Genomic DNA, 24,250 nt, shown 5'->3' with positions numbered 1-24,250 from the left:
AATAGAGTTATGGAAGAGAAAGAAAGAGTGGCTTTATTACTTTGCCAGGAGACAAAGCAGGAGCTCAGTATGCTAGCAGGAGAGGTTATGTAGTCAGACAGCAAGCAGTATGTGATAAGGATCAAGGCAGTAACAGTCTTGTATTTACCTCTTCTGAGAAGTTTCAAAACGGTGGGGGTTGCTAACAAGATGAGGGTGTGTACAGGGTCTCAGCAGGTCAATCTCCTAATCTTGATGAGCCTCTCTGTTCCCTTTAATCTTTGCCTCAGGTGGTTACCCTTGCTGTTCCTCCTGCCCTTTAGAACTCAGAGAAGGTCATGGGAGGTCAGAACTTGCCTACAAGGAATGGGGAGCAAAAGAGGTCTCCATGTCCAGGAGCCCGACAGGGCCCTGCTCAGTATCAGACTGACATTCAGTTTAAGCTCAGGAATGTAAAAGATAGACGTATCTGTGCAGGTCTTACAGAAATGAAATTTTGTCCATTTATGTCAGTCCGTTATTTGAGCAAAGACTTGTAATGATAAATGAGGAAGCACAAATCAATAATTGAAGAAGGTTTTAAGTTTTTATTAAACTCTTCAAAAGAATACTTTGCAAGATGACTTTTACAACATAATTTGTGTTAGGTGTTAAGATTTATTGCTTTGATGTATTTTTCTGGTTTCTGTTTATAGAAAAAAGGTAACATTGGTTCTTTCATTGAGCCTTGGTGGAACTGCCCTGCCAAGTCCTTGGGATATAAAGATTAATTGCTGATCCTGAGTGAGACAAAGAAGTTTGATTCACTAATGCAGGTGATAAGGACTCAAGTATAGTTGAGGTGGGTACAGAGAGCTGCAGAAATGCATACCAGGTAACAGTTGCTTCTGCTGTGGTCCTGTCCTAGAAGGAAAGGGAGCTGATTGCAAAGTAAAGGGGAAAAAAGCTTTAGGCAAAGGAGGAGGCAGTGCCAAGTTAGGTTGGGTTAGTTTTTTAAAAAAACTATCTTGATGAAAGTCCTTTTTGCAAAACTTGTATCTTTTGAGAGTAAAAGAAAAAGATTCATTTTAATTTTTTCCCCCGTTTCAAAGAAGTTCCTATTGTACATTGCATGAAATGTACTTCCATGTGACAGAAAAGCAGGTTAAGTGATTTTTGTTTTCTGTAGCAGTCTTGATTTGGTGGAGCACCTTGTTCTGTTATTGAGAGAGAGCACAGTGGCACTTTTCATTTGCCATCTTTGGAGTGCCCGCTGTGAATCAGGCACTGTGAAAATGAGGTGTCTTCCTTGTTCTAATTTGAGCAAATGATGGTCCATTTCTTCCCCCCGGGTGCTTAAAAGAGACTTTGTTTCACACTGCATCTGTGGAGATTTGGTGTTGGGCTGGAGTTAGGTACAGTTTCTAGTTCCTACTCTGCCACTGAAAATATCTTAGGGAAATCATTGTTTCCTTATTACCTTGTCTTTGACATGGACAAAGCGTTTCTCCTCCAAGCAATCTCACTGTTGTTGTGAGGAGAAAAAAAAAAGTATAGGTAAAAGGACTTAAAAAAAGTGAAAAGCACTGTGATGACAGTGACATTATAGACACTGTTCCAGGAGCCCTATACAGGCTCACTCAGCCAGCAGCATTGTGAAGTGAGTACTTTATCATCTTTGTTTTACAGATGAGGAAACTGAGACACACTGAACTTTTAAGTTTTTTTCCCCAATTGCACTACTAGTGTCATGGTGCCAGGCTGTGTTCTTAGCCACTGGGCATACTATCTTCTGTAACTTGCAGATGTTAAAGTGTTAGGGGGATATATATGAACAGGCTTTCAGTGAAGTAATTTTGTGTGTGTGGTCTTTTAGTCGTATAGATAATGACCGTGACTCATTCCATTGGCATCCAATAGTGATTTATATAGTGATGACTATAGTTACTTTGGTTAAGTGATATAGTCATCCCACCTTTAATGTCCATTATTTTTAAAAGTATTTTAAAACAGGGTTGTTACTGACTTCTAAGAGGAAGCACAAATCAATAATTGAAGAAGGTTTTAGTTTTTATTAAACTCTTCAAAAGAATACTTTGCCAGATGACTGTTACAACATAATTTGTGTTAGGTGTTAAGATTCATTGCTTTGATGTATTTTTCTAGTCTCTGTTTATTAAAAAAAAGGTAACATGAATTAAAGTGGCTGGGACGTTTGTTCTTTCTTTGAGCCTTCATGGAACTGCCCTGCCAAGCCCTTGGGATATAAAGATTAATTACTGCTTCTGAGTGAGACAAAGAAGTTTAATTCACTAATGCAGGTGGTAAGGACTCAACTATAGTTGGGGTGGGTACAGAGAGCTGCAGGAACGCATAGCGGGTAACAGTCGCTTCTTCTGTGATCCTGTGCAAGAAAGAAAGGGAGCTGATTGCAAGGTAAAGGGGGAAGGAGCTTTAGGCAAAGGAGGAGGCGGTGTCAGATTGGGTTGAGAGGGCATGAGTGCCCAGTAGTCAGGCCAGAGTTTTGCAAAAGTTGGTGAGAAAGAAGCCAGGAAAGGTCAGGGCCATATTATGAATTCTCAGTTGAGAGAGTGATTTTATCCTGTGGGCAGTGGGACCTATAGAAGGATGAGTAACACGACCAACTTTATGCTCTGTAAAGGGAACTTTGGTGATGGCAGGGTCAAAGACAGAATGTGAGGAAGAAACCAGTTAAGGGCAGGTTCCATACTCCAGATCAGAGATGGTGAGGGAGTGAGGCAGGGCATTAACTGTGACAGCAAAGTTCAGAGTCCACCACACACATTTTGAAGGCAGAATGGAAGATGGCTGGGTGTGAAGAATAGTGGGGTGGGGAGGGAAGCACCTGCTGAGCAAGTGAAGGTAAGACTAAGGTGTTATATTTGGGGTGTTTTGGTAACCATATGGTTAGAGATCAGAAATACTGTTAAAATTTTTAGGGAAAAGGATGGAGCAAGGAGTTCTTTGTTACTGGGTTTTGGGAAACCTGTAAACCCTCTCAGGTGCTGGGTTACATAAAGTGTAACAACCAGGTTTAGCAGAAGCCTCTAGGCTTTTGATTTCTGAGACTACAGAACTTTTCATTATATCCTTGAAGACAGTAGGCTTTCCATTGAAGGAAAGCCACTCAAAGGGAATGGGAAGAGGGTACGGTTGAAGTAAAATATTAGAATAACAAGTGTTACAGAGTGTTCTCCCCCCCTTTGTTAACATTATGTTTTAATATATTTGTACAGAAATCATATTACAAATGTAGTCACAAATGAATTCTCTAGTTGTAAAACTGACCACTGCTCAAACTTCCATAGTACTAGAGTTGTCTTATCACCAACAGCATAACATGAATGCATTTGAAATCCACCACATGGTGAAATTGTAAACCTTGGAGAGAGGCAGGAATTCATGAATTCAGAGCAAGGCCAAGAACTGTTCAAACCATAAGCAGAAATCAAAGGACTACTGAGTAGAGTAGGCATAGATTTCTTGAAAAAGACTTAAGGCGATGAGTATAACAATGATTGACAAATTTGACTTCAGACTTTGTTAAAATTGAGAATTTTTCCCCATCTAAAGATAACAACATTAAGAGAATGAAGGGCAAAATACAGATTGGAAGAAGAAAATGGCAGTTCATCTGGCAGATGTATGTATATCATGTAAACTTAGTAAGAAAAAGACAGTTTTATTTTAAAATGTACAAAAGTTCTGAATAGAATCTCTGTATGGCCAGTATGCATATAGAGAAGTGTTCAACATCAGTCAATGGAGAAATGCAAATTAATTAATACAATAATGAAAAAACAACAGTGAGATACTATTGTCTGCCTTCTGGAATGGCTAAAATGAAAGAGTGTCAGTGCCTTTATTGGCAAGGATGTGGAGCCACAGGATCTCTTAAATGTTTTGGTAGGAATGTAAAATGGTACAGTCATCTTGGAAAATTGGCTGTATCTAATCCTACCCATGACCCATCATTTTCATTCTTAAGAATATACCCAAGGGAAATAGATGTATATTCTACCCCTCCCCCGAAAAGTAAAAGGATGTTCAAAGCACCTTTATTCATGATAACCAAAAATGAGATGAAACCCAACTGGACATTGGCAGTAGAATGGATGAATAAGTTGTGGTTTATTTATATAATGAAAAATTAAAGAAGCAATAAAAGGGAAGGAACTACTGCTTATGTACACATCAACATTGATGGATCTCATGGACTTAATGAGCCAGAAAATTCATTGAATACTATGTGACTCCATTCAAATGAAGTTCAAAAACAGGTAACAACTGTTTCCAGGTCAGAATAGTGGTTCCTCCAAGGGGTGGTGTTGGTAATGACTAGAAGGGGCATGAGGGAACCTTCTGGCATGTTGGAAATGTTCTGTATCCTGAGATGGCATGGGTGTATGTGTATGAAAAATTCAAGTTGCATACCTAAGATTTGTACAGTTTCTCTTACACTTTAATTTAAAAAGAGGTGCTAGTGAGAATTTGGCAGTGTTAGACCAGTTAACTTTTGATGAGGAAAACCAGCAGGAATGACAGTGAGAAAGGTGCTTTAAAGGAGTATAAAAGGAGTATGAGAGGCCCCAGGGAAATGATGAAATCTAGATTTTTTTATTTTTTATTTTACAAAAATGTCTTTTATATAATTGTCTTGTAAAAGGCAAATGTGAAATTAAGGCTGTTATATCATGCTGTTTTACAGTTTGGTCTCAAAGTTACGTTCCAAACTCTGTACCAGATGATTAGTTCCTTGTCCTAAGAATTAATGCAAGAAACTTCAAGTGTAACCTAGGTTTTGGTAAATACAAGATATGTTATGGGAAATAAATTTATGTATATTTTGCTTAATTTTGAGGGGAAAAATTCTAATCAAATCTCTTTTTCATCAATATGAAATGTGGTCCCTGTTTAAGAGAAGTCACTGTGTGGCTTTTCCACATCCCTACTGATGGCTCTTGAGAATGAGCCCTGAGTTGTGATTCCTTTGGCTGCAGGGTCTCGAATGTAGTGATGGAGCTAAGAAAAGCCTTTGGTGAGCTACCTGTAGCAGCGAGGTAAAGCTCAAAAAAGGCCTTTGTGAGCTACCATCAGATTTGACAGTGTTTATCACACCTCTCCCTGCTGGTGATGGTGGTTTAGAAGCTAAGTCGTGTTCGGCCTTGGCGACCCCATGGAGTGTAGCCTGCCAGGCTCCTCTTCCATGGGATTCTCCAGACAAGAATACTGGAGTGGATTGCCATTTCCTTCTCCAGGGGATCTTCCCAACCCAGGGGTCAAACCAGGATCTCCTGCATTGCTGACTGAGCTACTTCTCTCCCTAGGTCTCTCTAACTGACAGTGAGGACGAGGGGTGGGTGGATCCTGCTGTGAGGACCTGGGAGGCAGAAGTCTGAGGGGCAGCCATCAGTGAGAGCTGACTGGATATGATTAACCACAGTATCAGCTATAACTCTGTTACAGTTGAGGTTTCTGCACAGGTACAATGCTCACTTCCTCCCAGGAAGGAGATTACTATTCCAGGGATGATGAGGAGTACTTACGCTGTCCTTAGTTTTCCATCTCAATTAGAGATCACCTTCTTTTTATGTTTGTAAGTGAAAGTTAACCCCCTCCGGAGACCTTGTGGAGCAGGGACATAGCTTATTTCTGTGGTGAGCTAGTGTCTACTGGTGTCACAAAGCAAATGATGGATAAGAGACAGGAATAAAGATGCAATGAGGGAAGAGATGTGAGTGGTAGCAGCCATTCTTAGGCTCTATGTGGCCAGTAATGTGGACTGAAAGGTTTTTTTTTGTAACTCTGACAGTGATTCTTTCCACACATGAATGTTAGGTATCTTGGGGAAGACATCTTTGTCTGGGTTCTTATTATTTCTGCCTTCCTTTTCAAATACGAATACTTTTATTAGATTTATTTTTTAAATTGAGTTCAGTTCAGTCGCTCAGTCGTGTCCAACTCTTTGCGACCCCATGAATCGCAGCACGCCAGGCCTCCCTGTCCATCACCAACTCCCGGAGTTCACTCAGACTCACGTCCATTGAGTCATTGATGCCATCCAGCCATCTCATCCTCTGTCGTCCCCTTCACCTCCTGCCCCCAATCCCTCCCAGCATCAGAGTCTTTTCCAATGAGTCAATTCTTCGCATCAGGTGGCCAAAGTACTGGAGTTTCAGCTTTAGCATCATTCCTTCCAAAGAAATCCCAGGGCTGATCTCCTTCAGAATGGACTGGTTGGATCTCCTTGCAGTCCAAAGGACTCTCAAGAGTCTTCTCCAATACCACAATTCAAAAGCATCAATTCTTTGGTGCTCAGCTGTCTTCACAGTCCAGCTTTCACATCCATACATGACCACTGGAAACACCATAGCCTTGACTAGATGGACCTTTGTTGGCAAAGTAATGTCTCTGCTTTTCAAAATGCTATCTAGGTTGGTCATAACTTTTCTTCCAAGAAGTAAGCGTCTGTTAATTTCATGGCTGCAGTCACCATCTGCAGTGATTTTGGAGCCCCCCAAAATAAAGTCTGACACTGTTTCCACTGTTTGCCCATCTATTTCCCATAAAGTGATAGGACCAGATGCCATGATCTTCATTTTCTGAATGTTGAGTTTTAAGCCAGCTTTTTCACTCTCCTCTTTCACCTTCATCAAGAGGCTTTTGAGTTCCTCTTCACTTTCTGCCATAAGGGTCGTGTCATCTGCATATCTGAGGTTATTGATATTTCTCCCAGCAATCTTGATTCCAGCTTGTGCTTCTTCCAGTCCAGCATTTCTCATGATGTACTCTGCATAGAAGTTAAATAAGCAGGGTGACAATATACAGCCTTGACGTACTCCTTTTCCTATTTGGAACCAGTCTGTTGTTCCATGTCCAGTTCTAACTGTTGCTTCCTGACCTGTGTACAAATTTCTCAAGAGGCAGGTCAGGTGGTCTGGTATTCCTATCTCTTTCAGAATTTTCCACAGTTTATTGTGATCCACACAGTCAAAGGCTTAAATTATGTAGCCTATAATAATTTGCCTTTTGAGGGTTATGGAGAAGAATGATGGTAACCAGGAGTGGCTTGAATACCGAAATGTTTATTTGTTTAATCTGAACATTTTTGAACCGTTACTATGAGCTTGGTGATGGAGACAGAATTGAGTAGGTACCGTTTCTGCCACCTCCAGAGGTTCTAGGGGAGACTCTGCTCCTGGCCTCTTCTAGCCTCTGGTGGCTGCCTGCATTCCTTGGCTTGTGGCTACATCACTCATTCCTTGTCTCTGTGGTCACTGCCTTCTCCTGTTCTGTCTGTGGTCAGATTGCCTTCTGCCTCTTTTTTGAAAGAATATATGTGATTGTATTTAGGGCCCACCATGATAGTCCAGCTTCCCAGGTGGCGCTAGTGGTAAAGAACTTGCCTGTCAGTGCAGGAGATGTAAGAGACAAGGGTTCAGGTTCGATCCTTGGGTCGGGAATATCCCCTAGAGGACAGCGGTGTAACCCACTCCAGTATTCATGCCTGGAGAATTCTGTGGACAGAGGAGCCTGGCAGGCTACAGTCCATGCGGTTGCAGAGTCAGACATGACTGAAGCAACTTGCGGGCATGATATTCCAGGATAATCCCTCCATCTTAAAAGATTTAAGTTAATCATATCTACAAAGTGTTGGTTTTTTTTTTTTTCCTTTTCTGCTTAGGTAATATTTACAGGTTCAAACGATTGATATCTTATGTGGCTATCTTTTGAGAGGGTCATTGTATAGTCAAGGTATTTGTTAATCTATGTATTGCAGGTGAAGAGATTAATTACTTAAAGTCACAAAGTTAGAATTAACTTCTCTTTATATATATGTTTCCCATCTGTGTACCACCTTTTGGAAGAAAGTAATATTCTGTGTTTATGTGGATTTGTTATACAGTCAAGTTTAGGGATTTTTTTTTTTTCTAAAAAACTTGTTATTTTGAGATAATTGTAGAATTACATGCAATTTTAAGAAATAATACAAAAATTCCATGTCCCCTTTATACAGTTTTTCCCAATGTACAGTATTACAACCAGAATATTGACGTTGATACAGCCAAGAAGGTGAACAGCTTCCCCACACAAGATTTCTTATATGGTCCTTTGATAGCTTCACATCCCCTTCTCTGACCTCTGGCTATCACTAATGTGTTCTCAATTTCTATAATTCTGTCACTGCAAGAATGTTACTTAAATGGAATTATACAGTGGGTAGCCTTTGGCGATTTATCTTTTTTTCACTTAGCATGATTCCCTGGACATTCATCCAAGTTGTTTTATGTATCAGTAGTTTGTTCTTTTTTCTTGCTTAGTATTTCTCTATAGTCTTCAGTATTTTTTGGTATTGCGCGAGCATACTCAGTTGTGTCTGTCTCTTTGCAACCCTGTAGGCTGTAACCCTGATGTGAAGAATTGACTCATTGGAAAAGACCCTGATACTGGGAAAGACTGAAGGCGGGAGGCAGAGGGGACGACAGAGGATGAGATGGTTGGGTGGCATCACCGACTCAATGGACCTGAGTTTGAGTAAGCTCCAGGAGTTGGTGATGGACAGGGAAGCCTGGCATGCTGCAGTCCTTGGGGTCACAAAGAGTCAGACATGACTGAGCAACTGAACTGAACTGAGACTGTAGCCCACCAGGCTCCTCTGTCCAGGGAATTTTCCTCCAGGGGATATTCTGGACCCAGGGATGGAATCCGTGTTTCCTGTGTTGCCAGGCAGATTCTTTACCATAGAGCTACCTGGTAATGTAGCTACCAAAGGACATCTTGGTTTTTTTCTAGTTTTTGGCTGTTTTCCCTAAAGCTACAGTGAACATTCATGTACAGATTTTATGTAAACATAAATTTTTATTTTATTGGAATAAATGCCCAGGAATGCAGTTACTATACCATATGGTGGTTGTATGGGTACATTGAACTCTTAATTCTCTTCTGTCCTAATGCTAATACCAAACTGTCTTAATTATCGTTGCTTTGTGGTAAGTTTTGAAAATGGGAAGTAGTTCTCCTACTTTCTTTTTCAAAATTGTGTTGTTTTTTCCGGGTCCCTTGTAAGGCCTTACAAATTTTAGAATCAGCTTGTTGGTTTCAACAAAGACGTCAGTTGTGGATCTGTTTGTCAGTAATTTTTAATACTATTTTCATTGAGTTGTACAACCATTACCACAATTCCTTTTAGAACATTTTCTTCACCTCAGTAAGAAGCCCTGTATCCATTAACAGGGACACCTCATCTTTCTTCATCCTCCTCTACCTTTGACCTAGGCAAATACTCATCTACTTTCTGCCTATCCTAGGCATTTCCTTTAAGTAGAACTACACAATATATGGCCTTTTGTAACTGGTTTCCTTCACTTTTTAGCATAATATTTTAAAGGTTCATCCCTGTGGTAGCATATAACAATACTTAATTCCTTTTTATGTTCGAGTAATACTCCATTGTATGGATACACTACTTTTTATTTATCCATTCACCAGTTGATGGACATTCATGTACAAGTTTTTGCACAATTTTTTTTGCATAATTATGCTGTAATTTCTTTGGCGGGGTATATACCTAGGAGTTGAATTTCTGGGTCATAGGGTAGCTTATGTGTTTAATCTTTTCAGGGCTTTTCCAGACTCTCCCATTTTACAATCCCCTTGCAGTGTGTGGGGATTTCCATATTTCTCCATCCTCCTCCAACACTTGCTATTATCTTTTTGATTATAACCATTCTAGAGAAGTTGTAATAAAACATTCTCTTGTAATAAAACATCTCTTAAAGAATAAAAAAAATCTTTATTACAATAAAATACAATATTATTTATTATTTATTGTAATAAAATATTGTATTTCATAATAATTCAATCCTAAATTCTTCACCATTTATCTTCTAAAAACAAGGTCATACATAACAAGAGTATAATAATAATACTCAGCAATTTAATATAATACTGTTGTTTAATATACAATCCATATGTATGTTTCCTCAGTTGTCCTTTATAGATGTTTATTTCTGTATTAAGAATCCAATGAAAGAAGTGTTTTCATGTCTGTTTAGCTTCTTCAATCTAGACTAGTTGTAAGAAAACATTCTCTTGGATGTGAGGTAATCTCTCATTGCAGTTTTGACTTGCATTTCCCTGATAAGAAATGATGTCAGACATATTTTCATGTGGTTATTAGGCATTTGTGTATTTTCTTTGGGGAAATATCTATTCAGATCCTTTGCCCATTTTTTCCTTTTTTATTTTTTAAATTATGAAAATATAACACATTTGCAAGAGACTTGGAAAATACAGAGCAAATTTATATATAGTTCTATATATTACAATTTCTTTTAAATAGATAAATAAGAGTTTTAGTTGGAGTTTCAATATCAAGCTCAAAAATTAATAGAATGACTATACATAGAAGTAGAAGGGTATAGTAGACCTAAAAAGCACTGTGAACCAATTCAACATAATTAAGATTTATACAACTCTGCCCATTTTTAATTGGGTTATTTGCCTTTTTACCACTGCTTTATACAAGTTCTTCATATATTCCAGTTAGAAGCCCCTGATCCTATGTGTGATTTGTAGAAGTTTTCTTCTATTCTGTAGTTTGTCTTTTCTATTGAAATGCAGTTTGCAGTTGATTTTCTTTCTTTCTTTTTTTAAGTTTATTTTTAATTGAAGGATAATTGCTTTACAGTATTGTGTTGGTTTCTACCAAACATCAACATGAATCAGCCTTTCCTGGTATGTTTATCTTGTATCTGTAGCCTTACTGAATTCACACTTTAGGAGGTTCTAGGACGTTTTGGGGCAGATTCTTCGGGATTGTGTATGTAAACCATCATGTCATCTGCAAATAGGGACAGGTTTATTTCTTCTTTCTGTATGGCTTTTATTTCCTTTTCTTGCCTTCTTGCATTGAGTAGAATTTCCAGTACTGTGTTGTACAAGGGTGGTGAGAATGAACATCCTTGTTCTCAATAATAGAGGCAATGAATGCAGTGTTCATTTTTTTCATTTATCATTATGTGTAGTAATGTTTGCTGTTTTTTTTTTTTAAAGATGCTCATTATCTAGTTGAGGAAGTTCCCTGTATTCCCTTATTTTTATGAGCGCTTTTCTCTTGAACAGGATTGACATTATTATTATTATTATAGCTCTTACCAAGTTTTCTGGTCTCTTTTTTTAACTTTTCATTTTATGTTGGGGTATAATTGATTAACAGTGTTGTGATAGTTTCAGGTGTGTAGCAAAATGATTCAGTTATACATGTGTATATTCTTTTTCAAATTCTTTCCTATTTAGGTTGTTACATAATATTCAGCAGAGTTTCTTGTACTATATGGTAGGTCCTTGCTGGTTATTCATTTTGTTTATTAAAAAAATTTTTTTTTTCCTTTGTATAGCCCAACTCACTAAATTTTTATTTTAAATGAATTGGTGTTTATGGTATGTATGATGTCACAGACAGTGACCATACAACAGTTTATATTGTTGGGAACAGGCACAGCTGAAAAGTGGCTGACTTGCTATTCTTACATTACACAGGAGTAGGTCAGTTAGGGAGTTAAAATAATAGTCAACAGAATGCTATTTTTTTTTTTAACTTTTTATTTTGTATTGGAATGTAGAACTCCGGCAGACGGTGATGGACAGGGAGGCCTGGCGTGCTGTGATTCATGGGGTCACAAAGAGTTGGACACGACTGAGGGACTCAACTGAACTGAACTGATAGCTGATTAGCAAACAGTGTTGTGATAGTTTGAGGTGAAGAGCGAAGGAACTTAGCCATATACATACATGTGTCCATTCTCCCCCATACTCCCCTCCCATCCAGGCTGCCACATAACATTGAGCGGAATTCCATGTGCTCTCAGTAGGTCCTTGTTGGTGGTCCATTTTAAATACAGCAGTGTGTACATGTCAGTCCCAAACCCCTTAACTATCCTTTACACCCAAAACAGGATTGACTTTTATCAGATGATTTTTTTCTGTGTAGACTGGTATGATTGTGTAAATATGTGTTTTTTTCAGTTTGTTAGTATGTGGGTTACATTGATCTTGAATATTGAACTAAGGAGTTTTGTGATTATATTCATGTATTGGTCTATAGTTTGTTTTTTTTTTTTTTTGTAGTAATGTCTTTTCCTGGTTTTTGAGGGTTTTTTTTTTTTTGAGGGCTTCCCTTGTAGCTCAGTTCGTAAAGAATCTGCCTGCAGTACAGGAGGCCCAGGTTTGATCCCTGGGTTGGGAAGATCCCCTGGGGATGGAAATGGCAACCCACTCCAGGATCCTTGCCTGGAAAATCTCATGGACGCAGGAGCCTGGCGGGCTGCAGTCCATTAGGTCGCAAAGAGTTGGGCATGACTGAGCGACTAACACTAACACACTGCACTTCCTGGTTTTTGCATCAGGGAGATGCTGGATTCTTAACGTGATCTTGTGTTTACCAAAGAGATTGTGTTAATTCTTGAAACATTTGGTAGAATTCTCTAATGAAACGATCTGGGCCAGGAGATTCCTCTTTTGGGAGGTTTTTAATTATGAGTTTAATTTCCTTAATAGTTATAGGGCTGTTCAGATTGTTTCATTTTGAGTGAGTTGTGTGTTTTGAGGAATTGGTCCGTTGACATACAAAGCAGGGCTCTTCACTGCTGCTGGGCAGCCGTGGGAGTTTCAGCTCTTCTGTAGGCCTTACTGATAGACTCTGCCTTCTTGCTGTTCCCCACACGGCCTAAACTGACACCACTGGGAGGGGATGGCCTTCTTACACCTGCAGATAGAGGAAGTCCTGACTCTCTGCTAGGCTGTCTCATACCATTCTGGTGGAGATGAGAAGGGGAGCCTCGTTACTGTCATAGGAGTAGAAGTACAGCTCTCCAGGTGTTCTTCCTAGATGCTGTGTGGCAGGGGACAGGGGTCCTTAGCAAGGGAAGGAAGTTCTGCCTTTGGTATCATCCCCACAGGTGAAGGTAGGAGGTAAGGGAGGGAGTAAGAGGGTAGCCTCCTGTAATGTTGAGGCACAACAGTATATAGCCTGGTGAGAAGGAAAGTTTAGACTCTTTACTTGGCTTACCTTGTCACAGGGTACGGGTGAGCTACAGTTTATCCTATGGTTTTTGGCTGGAGTGCCAGTGGTTATTGTCTACAAGTTTTCTGTTTTGCTCTGCTGCTCTTTTCTTGGTTCTCTGAAAGAGCAGGGACTTTATTTGTCTGCCTCCATTGGCATTTCTGGATTATTGGCTGCTTCAGCTCTGTGTCTATGCGGTATTTGAGGCAAAAGGAAAACCCAGAGAATTCACCATCATGTTGTTCCACAGATCCCAGGGTCCTTCCCAAACTAAAGTGCCTTCTCTCCACCTTCAGAGTCTTCTTTTGTTTGTTTCACATATAATGTCCTGAATATTCATCGGAAGGACTGATGTTGAAGCTGAAGCTCCAATACTTTGGCCACCTGATGAGAAGAACTAACTCATTAGAAAAGACCTTGATGCTGGGAAAGATTGAAGGCAGGAGGAGAAGGGGACAACAGAGGATGAGATGGTTGGATGGCATCACTGACTCGATGGACATGAGTTTGGGCAAGCTCTGGGAGTTGGTGATAGACAGGGAAACTTGGCGTTCTGCAGTCTTTGTCCAACTCTTTGCAGGGTTGCAAAGAGTAGGACATGACTAAGTGACTGAACCAATAATGTCCAGGGTTTTTATTTGCCCTTAGCTGAAGCAGTAGGTTTTTCCTGTGGTCATGTATGGATGTGAGAGTTGGACTGTGAAGAAGGCTGAGCACCGAAGAATTGATGCCTTTGAACTGTGGTGTTGGAGAAGACTCTTGAGAGTCCCTTGGACTGCAAGGAGATCCAACCAGTCCATTCTGAAGGAGATCAGCCCTGGGATTTCTTTGGAAGGAATGATGCTAAAGCTGAAGCTCCAGTACTTTGGCCACCTCCTGCGAAGAGTTGACTCATTGGAAAAGACTCTGATGCTGCGAGGGATTGGGGGCAGGAGGAGAAGGGGACGACAGAGGATGAGATGGCTGGATGGCATCACTGACTCAAGGGATGTGAGTCTGGGTGAACTCTGGGAGTTGGTGGTAGACAGGGAGGCCTGGCGTGCTGCGATTCATGGGGTTGCAGAGTCGGAGACGACTGAGCAACTGAACTGAACTGAAGCAGTAGGAGCAGTACATTTACTGGATTTTATGGAGCAGTAAGTAGTTGGACTGAGATTATTTTTTTTTTTAATGGAAGAAAACATAGGGTAGAAATTAAGATACATAATTGGCTAGTTAGATACTTAAGTTAGTTTTGGGTCAGTTACTTTGAAGTGACAGTTCAACTATGTCTTCTTTTCCCCTAGAGAGTAATTCTGTTTGTCATTGTTCAGTAAAACCAAACCCTCATTAGTTTAAGATCTCTTTTAAAGAAGTTTGAAAATCCAATGAACTAATTTATTTCTGCATTTATATATTATAAATGCATCATAATTCTACATTTCTGGCTTAGTGTGTGATAGAAAAAAAATTTATTGTAGTGAAAGATTAGTTTTATAGAGGGATTAACTCAGTTTTTCTAATAGAGATCTTGAAGCTGTGGATTCTTTTCTTAAAGAGGAAAAAGGCATTGTGGTTAAGAACTACATAAGGAAAATTTGTGGAAGTCTTTGAAATGTACAAAACAGATCATGGGGTATCTTGGAAACTGGGTGGTCTAAAACACGTTTCCTGGAGATGTGATCTATGGAATCTGCAGCTTTTATTATTTTTTGACTGACTTTATAACTTTGCAAATTGTGGATAACTGACAGGAGTGCAAATGTCTTTAGACATGCGGCTGAGTTTTGTTGATTGGAGGTACTATTGATTTCTTTTCCTCTTTTGTGGGAGAAGCCGGTTTTAGATCTATTAAACAAATACATTTCACCATTTCCAGTTATCTGTGTGTTCGTGTTCTTTGGATTCACTTTTGAACCAGATGAAGCATGTTATTTATTCCATAATTAATTAATGAGTTAAGTAAAATCATAGGTGTTCATTTTATATTAGTATGGGAGACACAATGTTATCTTTTTGTTTGTTTGAATTATGCTGTTAACAACTTGAACTCTGATGTGCTTGAATCCCACTGTAACACTTACTGTCATTGTGATTTGGAGCAGGGAGTTTTATCTTTTAACCTAAGTCTGTCTACCCACTATAAAAAGGGGTCACAGTGCTATTTTCCTGTTGATGTTTTTGTGAGGACTGAAAGAAATGTTGTAAGGAACACTCATCTCACTGCACCTCATACATCTTAAGAACTTTGCTTTCTACTGTTACAAGGCTGTGGGCAACCATTTTACCTTCCTGAGACTTAATCTATTTAAAAAAAAAAAAAAGGAACTTTTTTACTTGGTTGTTAGGCCATAACAACCAAGTAAATTTTACCTTTCTGTAAAATTTACTAGTCATAATTGCAAAGAATGGAAGAAGTAGCAGTAGTTGCTTTTGGAAGGAAGAACATTTTAAACATGGAAGTCACCTTGCTGCTCTGAGAAAGAGAAATGTAAAGTTGGATCTGGTGAGCCATTCATTAAAACAGCAGCCTGGTAATTCGATCAGTAAACTTTGATTGAGGGGATCCTGCTATGCTGGCCTTTGGACTAGGAAGAAGCAATCGGGCTGGGAATGGGGCTTACCAGAGTAACAGGAATGCTCTTTTTTGCCATAAAACAATTTGGAGAGTGGATCAGGATAGATGAAAGACTTGGAGCTCAAGTGTGTGGGCATGCTCACTAGTGAGTATAATTGGAAAGGGCTGAGTTTTGTTAAACAGGGAGGGCCATTTGGAGTTGTAAGGGCAATTTGGGGGCAAGTGGGGAGGTGGGACAATTGAAGAAGAGGGAGGAGCTGGAAAAATGGCTCCAGGATAACTGTTACTTAAATTGACCATTCCCTCTGACCCTCAATATTGACCAGTGTTTTTACCTAAGGGTTTTTTGGGCCTTTGGGGGTTTAGGTAGATGCGAGCAGGATTCAGTTGGTGAACTGTTCGAGCTAAAAGAGGGGATCCTTAGGCTGAGAGAATTTAAATCCCTCAAAAATTAGCGCTGGTCTGGGAGAGACGTTGGCCTTCTGGGAAAGACCTATAATTGGAGCAAGCCAGGGGATAGTTCAAGGCAAGGGTATCCCCAGCCACTCTTAGTTTAGGATAGTGAGAATAATTTCAGCTGCACTGCCAGGTCAGTATGGGGAGGAAGACGACTTTCCTCTGCCTTCGTAATCCTTCTGACTGGTCTAAGAATTAAATTGACACGATACAGATTATTGGGAGAAATCAATCCTAACTTTGTAAATACAGGAATCCCACATACATGAGAAGGTCAGAAACTTCACATCCATGGGCTATTCAAAGACAGAAAGGTAAAATTGAGGTATGTATGTCTTTCTGAGCTAAGGGACTTCCAAAGTACATGTGTGTGTGCTAAGTCACTTCAGTCGTGTCCAACTCTTTGTGACCCTATGGACAGTAGACCGCCAGGCTATTCTGTCCATGGGGATTCTCCAGGCAAGAATACTGAGTGGGTTGCCATACCAGTCTCCTGGGGATCTTCCTGTCCCAGGGATTGAACTCATGTCTCTTACTTCTCCTGCATTAGCAGGCAGGTCCTTTACCACTAGCCCCACCTGGGAAGCCCAGGACTTCCAGAGAGGAAGGTTATTCGCAGGACAGAAGAGCAGGTGTTGTCCTGTCTTACACATGGGGCCACTTAGTTAATTTCTGATAGTTACTCTTTTTCTGACGGAAATCCCCAGTTTAGATTCTTCTTGGGTGGTCAAGGGAGAGGCAGTAGTAATAGGCAAACAGTGTCGGATTTGTGATCTCCGAAGATTGACCTTCGGGACCAGAAACCAGGCTTGACCACTCAGGGCTCTTGTGTGGCAGAAGTTTTATTACAGCGAAAAGGGACGGAAAAACTTCTGACATAGACATCAAAAGGGGGTGGAGAGTGCCCCACTCGCTAGTCTTTAGCAAGGGAATTACATTCTTTTTAATTAGTTATTACAATAAATCAAAAGAATGTCTCAAGGTTGTAAAAATATTGTCAGACCCACTCCCACAATTTACATTTTAGGATAACAGGATTAGAACTTAACAATAGGAAGACCCTACCAGACCCACTCCCCTAATATATGTTCTAAGATATCAGGATTAGTTGGAAGGTTTTCAGGAAGGAGAAACTGCCCTCAAGCAGGATACATTATTGTTATATAATCCCTAGTACAGAGTTTAAACTGAGTTGTGTAATCATCAGTTTAAAGGACTTAAAGGAAAATACTGTTCTATGTGACTAAGGCTAAGGAATGTAGAGGAAAAAAAAAGTTTGTCCTTTCCTCTTCCTTGAGAATTCCAGATCCCTATCTCCTCCTTGAGAACCCCAGGCCCCTCTCTCCTCGGGGACCCCCGAACTTCTTATAAACCTGCGTAGGAATTGACTCTCTCAGTAGTATCTCTTGGACCTCCAGAATCTGAATTGATTTCAGCTCAAAATAGTCTTCTCGCAAGAGGGACACATCTTGGGGATGCATGTTCTGAACCTTTTCATGAACAAGGAGTTTATTCATTGACAGATAACCATAGTTATAACCGGCTTATACACTGATTCTGACTTAACAAAATTAAGTACTACTATACACGAAAGCAAGAGTCTGCCCAAACATATTTTAAACTTTTATGCACAGTAAAATAGTCCTTGTAATTTGGCTTTAGACTTGGGGCCCCAGAAGTGGGAAGAGTGTGGGGTCTGCTTGCCTTCTTACAGAAGGTCTTAAGGTTCCTCTTGCCATCATTGAAACCCGAATACCCCAAGTGTTGGATGTGGGGAGGGGAGCTGCCGCCTACCCCATTCCTTCTGGAGGTTGAGATCTGAGCTCAGATTTTGCCTTCACTGTCCAAATTCTGCCTAAGGGTGTTGCGGTGAGGGGAAAGCTGAAGCTTCAAGGACCCGGCTGGTTTTAGCACGCCAGCCTTGGGCTTCCCAGGAGGCGCTAGTGGTGAAGAACCTGATGCAGGTTTGATCCCCAGGTTGGGAAGATCCCCTGGAGGCGGGCACAGCAACCCACTCCAGTATTCTTGCCTGGAGAATCCTGGTGGACAGAGGAGCCTGGTGGGCTACAGTTGCTGGGGTTGCAAAGAGTCAGGCACACCTGAAGAGACTTTGCACTCACCTACTCCATGTCTTCTCTCTCTGGAGCCTGAGGGCATGGGAGCACGTACTGAGTTCTCACTGCTCTCTGGCATTCCTAACCTAAGCACAGTCCTGCAGGCTTCCTGAGTTAATAAGCCTGTTCATCAATCTAGTCAGTACTTGAATGTCTCAGTTCCATGGCCCCTTAGCCTTATACTAGGAACCATATGACTACCAGTGTACTGGCCCAAATTCCACTTTCCGTTTCTTCTCCCACTTGTCACCTTCACTGGCAGAAAGGGTTGGGGCTTTGTTCTGTTAGCAACAAAGGGATAAGATGATGTGTAAGTTGTAGGGAAGAGTAAATTGTGATGCTTCAAAACGGTGGGCAATTAACAACACAGTTTCTAGTTACTGAATGTGCTTTCTAAAAGCTGGCAGTAAAAGCTCTGAATGTCTGTGTAATGGTTTCCATGCTTGAAATGTTCATCCTGCTTCATGTATCTTTACAGGAAGCTTCCCTAAATTGATCATAGTTGTCCTGTTTATGTTGTGTTGTTGAAATGTTCTGTGGTTGTTCCATAAACTTTTCTTTGAAAAATAAACATTTCTGTTAGAGAGATGTAATATAGGTTTCCTGTTGATAGAAAATAAAATGGTCCTTTTCTATCAAAGAACAAAACCCAGCATTTCTGTTTGGCATTTAATCATGTGATTCTGTTTGAATCTTTATGTTAAAAATGAGGTACACCCTTTTGTTTAGAGTTCAAAATATTAAACCAAATATGTCCTAGAATTCAGCCCTTACATTTTATGTTGTGTGTGGTAATTTGCTTTTTTTTTTTTTTTTGACTTAGATGGTTATGTAACACCATTAGCTGATATCCTCCTTTGAGTAGTGATGGCTTTTTTGTGTGTATGTTGTGGGTGGGGGCAGATTTTATCTCTGTGGAAAACTCTGACAACTGATTCTGGCTGTGATCTCCCCAATCTCTGGGCTCACATTCTCCTTCTGTCTAGGTCCGTTTGAAATCCCTGGTCATTGCTACCGGTCTCAACTTGGCTAACACTAAATTCATTCTCAATCTCCTCTTTGTCTGCCTGGATGTGCCTGTTTCTGTCTGTTTAGTCATCCAGGCTTGAATCAGTTGACACCCCCTCCTTTTTCCCTCCTAGTGTTTCTTCTATTGTAATGCTTCTGATTTTTTTCCTTCCTTATCTTATGCTTGTATTGTTTTTATAGCCTACTACTTGGTTTCTAAAATGATAGCTTCCATTTATTGTGTATGTGAGATAATAAAGAATATATCTGGTCTTTGTCCTTGATTCCAGACACAGACCTTCAAAAACCCTTGGAATTTCCTGAGTAATTGGAGTATCCTTTGTTCATAAGTCCCCTTTAACCATACCTGCTGCTGCTGCTAAGTCACTTCAGTCGTGTCCGACTCTGTGTGACCCCATAGACGGCAGCCCACCAGGTTCCCCTGTCCCTGGGATTCTCCAGGCAAGAACATTTATGCTAATAAACTGACCCAGGGTGGGCCCACACATAGTTTTAAGGGAGGGGCTGGTCATACCGGAGTTTGCTCTTTTTAAAATTTTCTGTGAGGTTGTCATTTTTATTTAATCTATAACCTGAAGCTGATAATTGGTTTTTGTTTTGTTTCTCTTAAAGAGTATACTCCATTTATAGTTCCTATAAAATATTGCTGTATTCCTTGTGTTGTACAGTGTATCCCTGTAGCTTATTTTGTATGTAATCGTTTGTATCTCTTAATCACCTACCCCTATATTGTCCCTTTGCTGTCCCCACCAGTAACCTACTAGTTTGTTCTCTATATTTGTGAGTTTGTTTATTTTTTATTATATTCACTAGTTCGTTTTACTTTTAGATTCTGCATATAAGGAATATCATCCAGTATTTGTCTTTTTCTGACTTATTTCACTTACCTTCCAGTTGATCCATGTTGCTGCAGATGGCAAAATTTCATTTTTTTTTTCATGGCTGAGTATTCCATAATCCATTCATCTATTGATGGACACTTAGGTTGCTTCCATATCCTGGCAATTCTAAATAGTGCTGCTGTGAACATTGAGGTGCATGTATCTTTTTGAGTCAGTGATTTTTTTTTTTTTTACTTACGTATCCAGGCATGGAATTACTGTTCAGTACAGTTCAGTCACTCAGTTGTGTCTGACTCTTTGCAGCCCTATGGACTGCAGCACACCAAACCTCCCTGTCCATCACCAACTCTTGGAGTTTACTCAAACTCACGTCCATCGAGTCAGTAATGCCATCCAACCATCTCATCCTTTGTCGTCCCCTTTTCCTGCCTTCAGTCTTTCCCAGCATCAGGGTCTTTTCCAGCAAGTCAGTTCTTTGCACCAGGTGGCCAAAGTATTGGAGTTTCAGCTTCAGCATCAGTCCTTCCAATGAATTTTCAAGACTGATTTCCTTTAGGATGGACTCGTTGTATCTCCTTGCTGTCCAAGGGACTCAAGAGTCTTCTTCAACACCACAGTTCAAAAGCATCAATTACTCAGTGCTCAGCTTTCTTTATAGTCCAACTCTCACATCCATACATGATTACTGGATAAACCATAGCTTTGACTAGATGGACCTTTATTGGCCAAGTAATGTCTCTGCTTTTTAATATGCTATCTAGGTTGGTCATAACCTTTCTTCCAAGGAGTAAGCGTCTGTCAATTTCATGGCTGTAGTCACCATCTGCAGTGATTTTGGAGCCCAGGAAAACAGCCTATCACTGTTTCCTTTGTTTTCCTATCTATTTGCCATAAAGTGATGGGACCAGATGCCATGATCTTAGTTTTCTGAATGTTGAGTTTTAAGCCATCCTTTTCACTGTCCTCTTTCACTTTGATCAAGAAGCTCTTTAGTTCTTCTTCACTTTCTGCTTTAAGTGTGGTGTCATCTGCATATCTGAGGTTATTGATATTTCTCCTGGCAGTCTTGATTCCAGCTTGTGCTTCATCCAGTCCAGCATTTCTCTTGATGTACTCTGCATAGAAGTGAAATAAGCAGGGTGACAATATACAGCCTTGACGTACTCCTTTCGTATTTGGAACCAGTCTGTTGTTCCATGTCTAGTTCAAACTTTTGCTTCCTGACCTGCATACAGGTTTCTCAAGAGGCAGGTCAGGTGGTCTGGTATTCCCATCTCTTTCAGAATATTCCACAGTTTATTGTGATCCACACAGTCTTTGGCCTAGTCAATAAAGCAGAAGTAGATGTTTTTCTGGAACTCTCTTGCTTTTTGGATGATCCAGTGAATGTTGGCAATTTGATCTCTGGTTTCCTCTGCCTTTTCTAAATCCAGCTTGAACATCTGGAAGTTCACAGTTCACGTAAGGTTGAAGCCTGGCTTGGAGAATTTTGAGTGTTACTTTGCTAGCGTGTGAGATGAATGCAATTGTGCTGTAGTTTGAGCATTCTTTTGGCATTGCCTTTCTTAGGGACTGGAATGAAAACTGACCTTTTCCAGTCCTGTGGCCACTGCTGAGTTTTCCAAATTTGCTGGCATATTGAGTGCAGCACTTTCACAGCATCATCTTTTAGGATTTGAAATAGCTCCACTGGAATTCCATCACCTCCACTAGCTTTGTTCCTGTGATGCTTCATAAGACCCACTTGACTTCACATTCCAGGATGTCTGGTTCTAGGTGAGTGATCACACCATTGTGATTATCTGGGTCATGAAGCTCTTTTTTTGTACAGTTCTTCTGTGTATTCTTGCCATCTCTTAATATTTTCTGCTTCTGTTAGGTCCAGACCATTTCTGTCCTTTATTGAGCCTATCTTTGGATGAAATGTTTCCTTGGTGTCTCTAATTTTCTTGAGGAGCTCTCTAGTCCTTCCCATTCTATCGTTTTCCTCTATTTCTTTGCATTCATCACTAAGAGGTAAGAAACCTCTCCTTGCTCTTCTTTGAAACTCTGCATTCAAATGGGTATATCTTTCCTTTTCTCCTTTGCCTTTTGCTCCTCTTCTTTTCACAGCTATTTGTAAGGCCTCCTCAGACAACCATTTTGCCTTTTTGCATTTCTTTTTCTTGAGGATGGTCTCGATCACTGCCTCCTGTACAATGTCACAAACCTCCATCCATAATTCTTCAGGCACTCTATCAGATCTAATCCCTTGAATCTATTTGTCACTTCCACTGTATAATTGTAAGGGATTTGATTAAGGTCATACCTGAATAGTCTAGTGATTTTTCCCTACTTTGGCCACCTCATGCGAAGAGTTGACTCATTGGAAAAGACTCTGATGCTGGGAGGAGAAGGGGACGACAGAGGATGAGATGGCTGGATGGCATCACTGACTCAATGGATCTGAGTCTGAGTGAACTCCGGGAGTTGGTGATGGACAGGGAGGCCTGGCGTGTTGCGATTCATGGGGTCGCAAAGAGTCGGACACGACTGAGCGACTGAACTGAACTGAACTTTCCCTACTTTCTTCAATTTAAGTCTGAATTTGGCAATAAGGAGTTCATAATCTGAGCCACAGTCAGCTCCTGGCCTTTTTTGCTGACTATAGAGCTTCTCCGTGTTTGGCTGCAAATAGTATACTCAGTCTGATTTCAGTATTGACCATCATCTGGTGATGTCCATGTGTAGAGTCTTCTCTTTTGTTGTTGAAAGGTGTTTGCTATGACCAGTGCATTCTCCTTGGCAAAACTCTTTTAGCCTTTGCCCTGCTTCATTCTGTACTCCAAGGCCAAATTTGCCTGTTACTGCAGGTATTTCTTGACTTCCTACTTTTGCATTGCAGTCCCCTATAATGAAAAGGACATCTTTTTGGGGTATTAGTTCTAGAAGGTCCTGTAGGTCTTCATAGAACCGTTCAACTTCAGCTTCTTCAGCGTTACTGGTTGGGGCAAAGACTTGGACTTGCTGGGTCATGTGATAATTCTATCTTTTGTTTTTTGAGGAATCTCTATGCTGTTTTCCATAGTGGCTGCACGAGTCTGCGTTCTCACCAGCAGTGTACTGTGTTTCCCTTTTCTCCACATCCTTGCCAACCTCTTGTATTTGTGTTCGTTTTGATGGTAGCTGTTCTGACAAGTGTAACGTGATATCTCCTTGTGGTTTTGATTTGGTGATTTCTGTGATGATTAGTGATTTTAAACATCTTTTCATGTCCCTGTTGGCCATCTTTATGTCTTTTTTGGAAAAAAATGTCTGTTCAGGTCTTCTGGCCATTTTTTAAATTGGGTTTTGTTGTTGTTGTTGTTTGGAAAGATTTAGCTTTTGATTGGGGGGTGGGAAGCACCACCCCCTGATCTCTGGGGTGGGGAGAGGAACTAGAGATTAAATCCAATCACTTGGCTAATGATTTAGTCAACCATGCCTGTATAACGAAGCCCTTCATATAAACCCTGGGATACAGGAGTTTCTGGGTTGTTGAATGTGCTGGCCGGGTGAAAGAGAGGGCATGGCATCTCTGAATCTCTCCATCATCTCTTCCTAGACCTTGCCCTGCACATGCCTTCCACTTGGCTGTTGCTGAGTTGTATCCTTTGATTATAAACTATATTCATCTAAGTGTAGTTTTTGTTTGTGTTTTTGTATTTTAGTGAGTTCTGTGACTCGTTCTAGCAAATTATTGTACTTGAAGGAGGATCATGGGAGCCCCTAAATTTATAGTTAAGTTAGACATTGGTTCTGATAGCTTGGGGATGTCTGAAGCAAGGGTGGTCTTGTTGGGTGTCTTGCCCTTTCACCTGTGGGATCTGATGCCCACGCTCAGTAATAAGCATCAGAATTGCATTGTAGGACACCCAGTTGGTGTCAGAGAACTGGTGTCCGAATACAGTGTGCTTACTCCCTCATCAGGCATTGTGTTGTGTGTTATATTCTGTAATACTCCCTACGGCTAGGTAGGCTCTGGTTTTCTCATCCTTGTTTTGTAGATAAGGAAAAGGAAGCCTTTAAGAAGCCATATTACTTGCCCAGAGCTAGAAGGGTTAGAGAGTGCAGTGCTTTCTGACTTTAACCCTTTATGCAAAGCTGACTGCCTCCCTTGCTTTAGATGTTACGGCCTTTTCCAAATCTAGATGAAAGAGTGCTTTTTCTAAAATACGCTTTTATTACATCA

The 24,250-nt window shown here is 40.4% G+C and overlaps 1 protein-coding gene across 6 annotated transcripts in view; it reads left to right on the top strand.

Annotated features, from left to right (window-relative positions):
• The window catches only part of LCLAT1 (lysocardiolipin acyltransferase 1), a 200,947-nt gene that overhangs the window by 981 nt on the left and 175,716 nt on the right, over positions 1-24,250 (top strand). Inside the window, exon 2 of one of the 6 annotated variants that reach the window (XM_027555744.1) lies at positions 675-820. The exons of the other annotated variants lie outside the window; for them this stretch is intronic. The gene's annotated coding sequence lies outside the window, so the exon portion shown is untranslated. The remainder of the gene's footprint in view (positions 1-674; positions 821-24,250) is intronic. 6 annotated transcript variants of the gene reach the window in all.

The sequence above is a fragment of the Bos indicus x Bos taurus genome, chromosome 11, assembly GCF_003369695.1.
Source record: "Bos indicus x Bos taurus breed Angus x Brahman F1 hybrid chromosome 11, Bos_hybrid_MaternalHap_v2.0, whole genome shotgun sequence".
NCBI lineage: Eukaryota > Metazoa > Chordata > Mammalia > Artiodactyla > Bovidae > Bos > Bos indicus x Bos taurus.
Note: the sequence above shows the minus strand (reverse complement) of the source record. Positions and strands in the feature narration are given on the sequence as shown.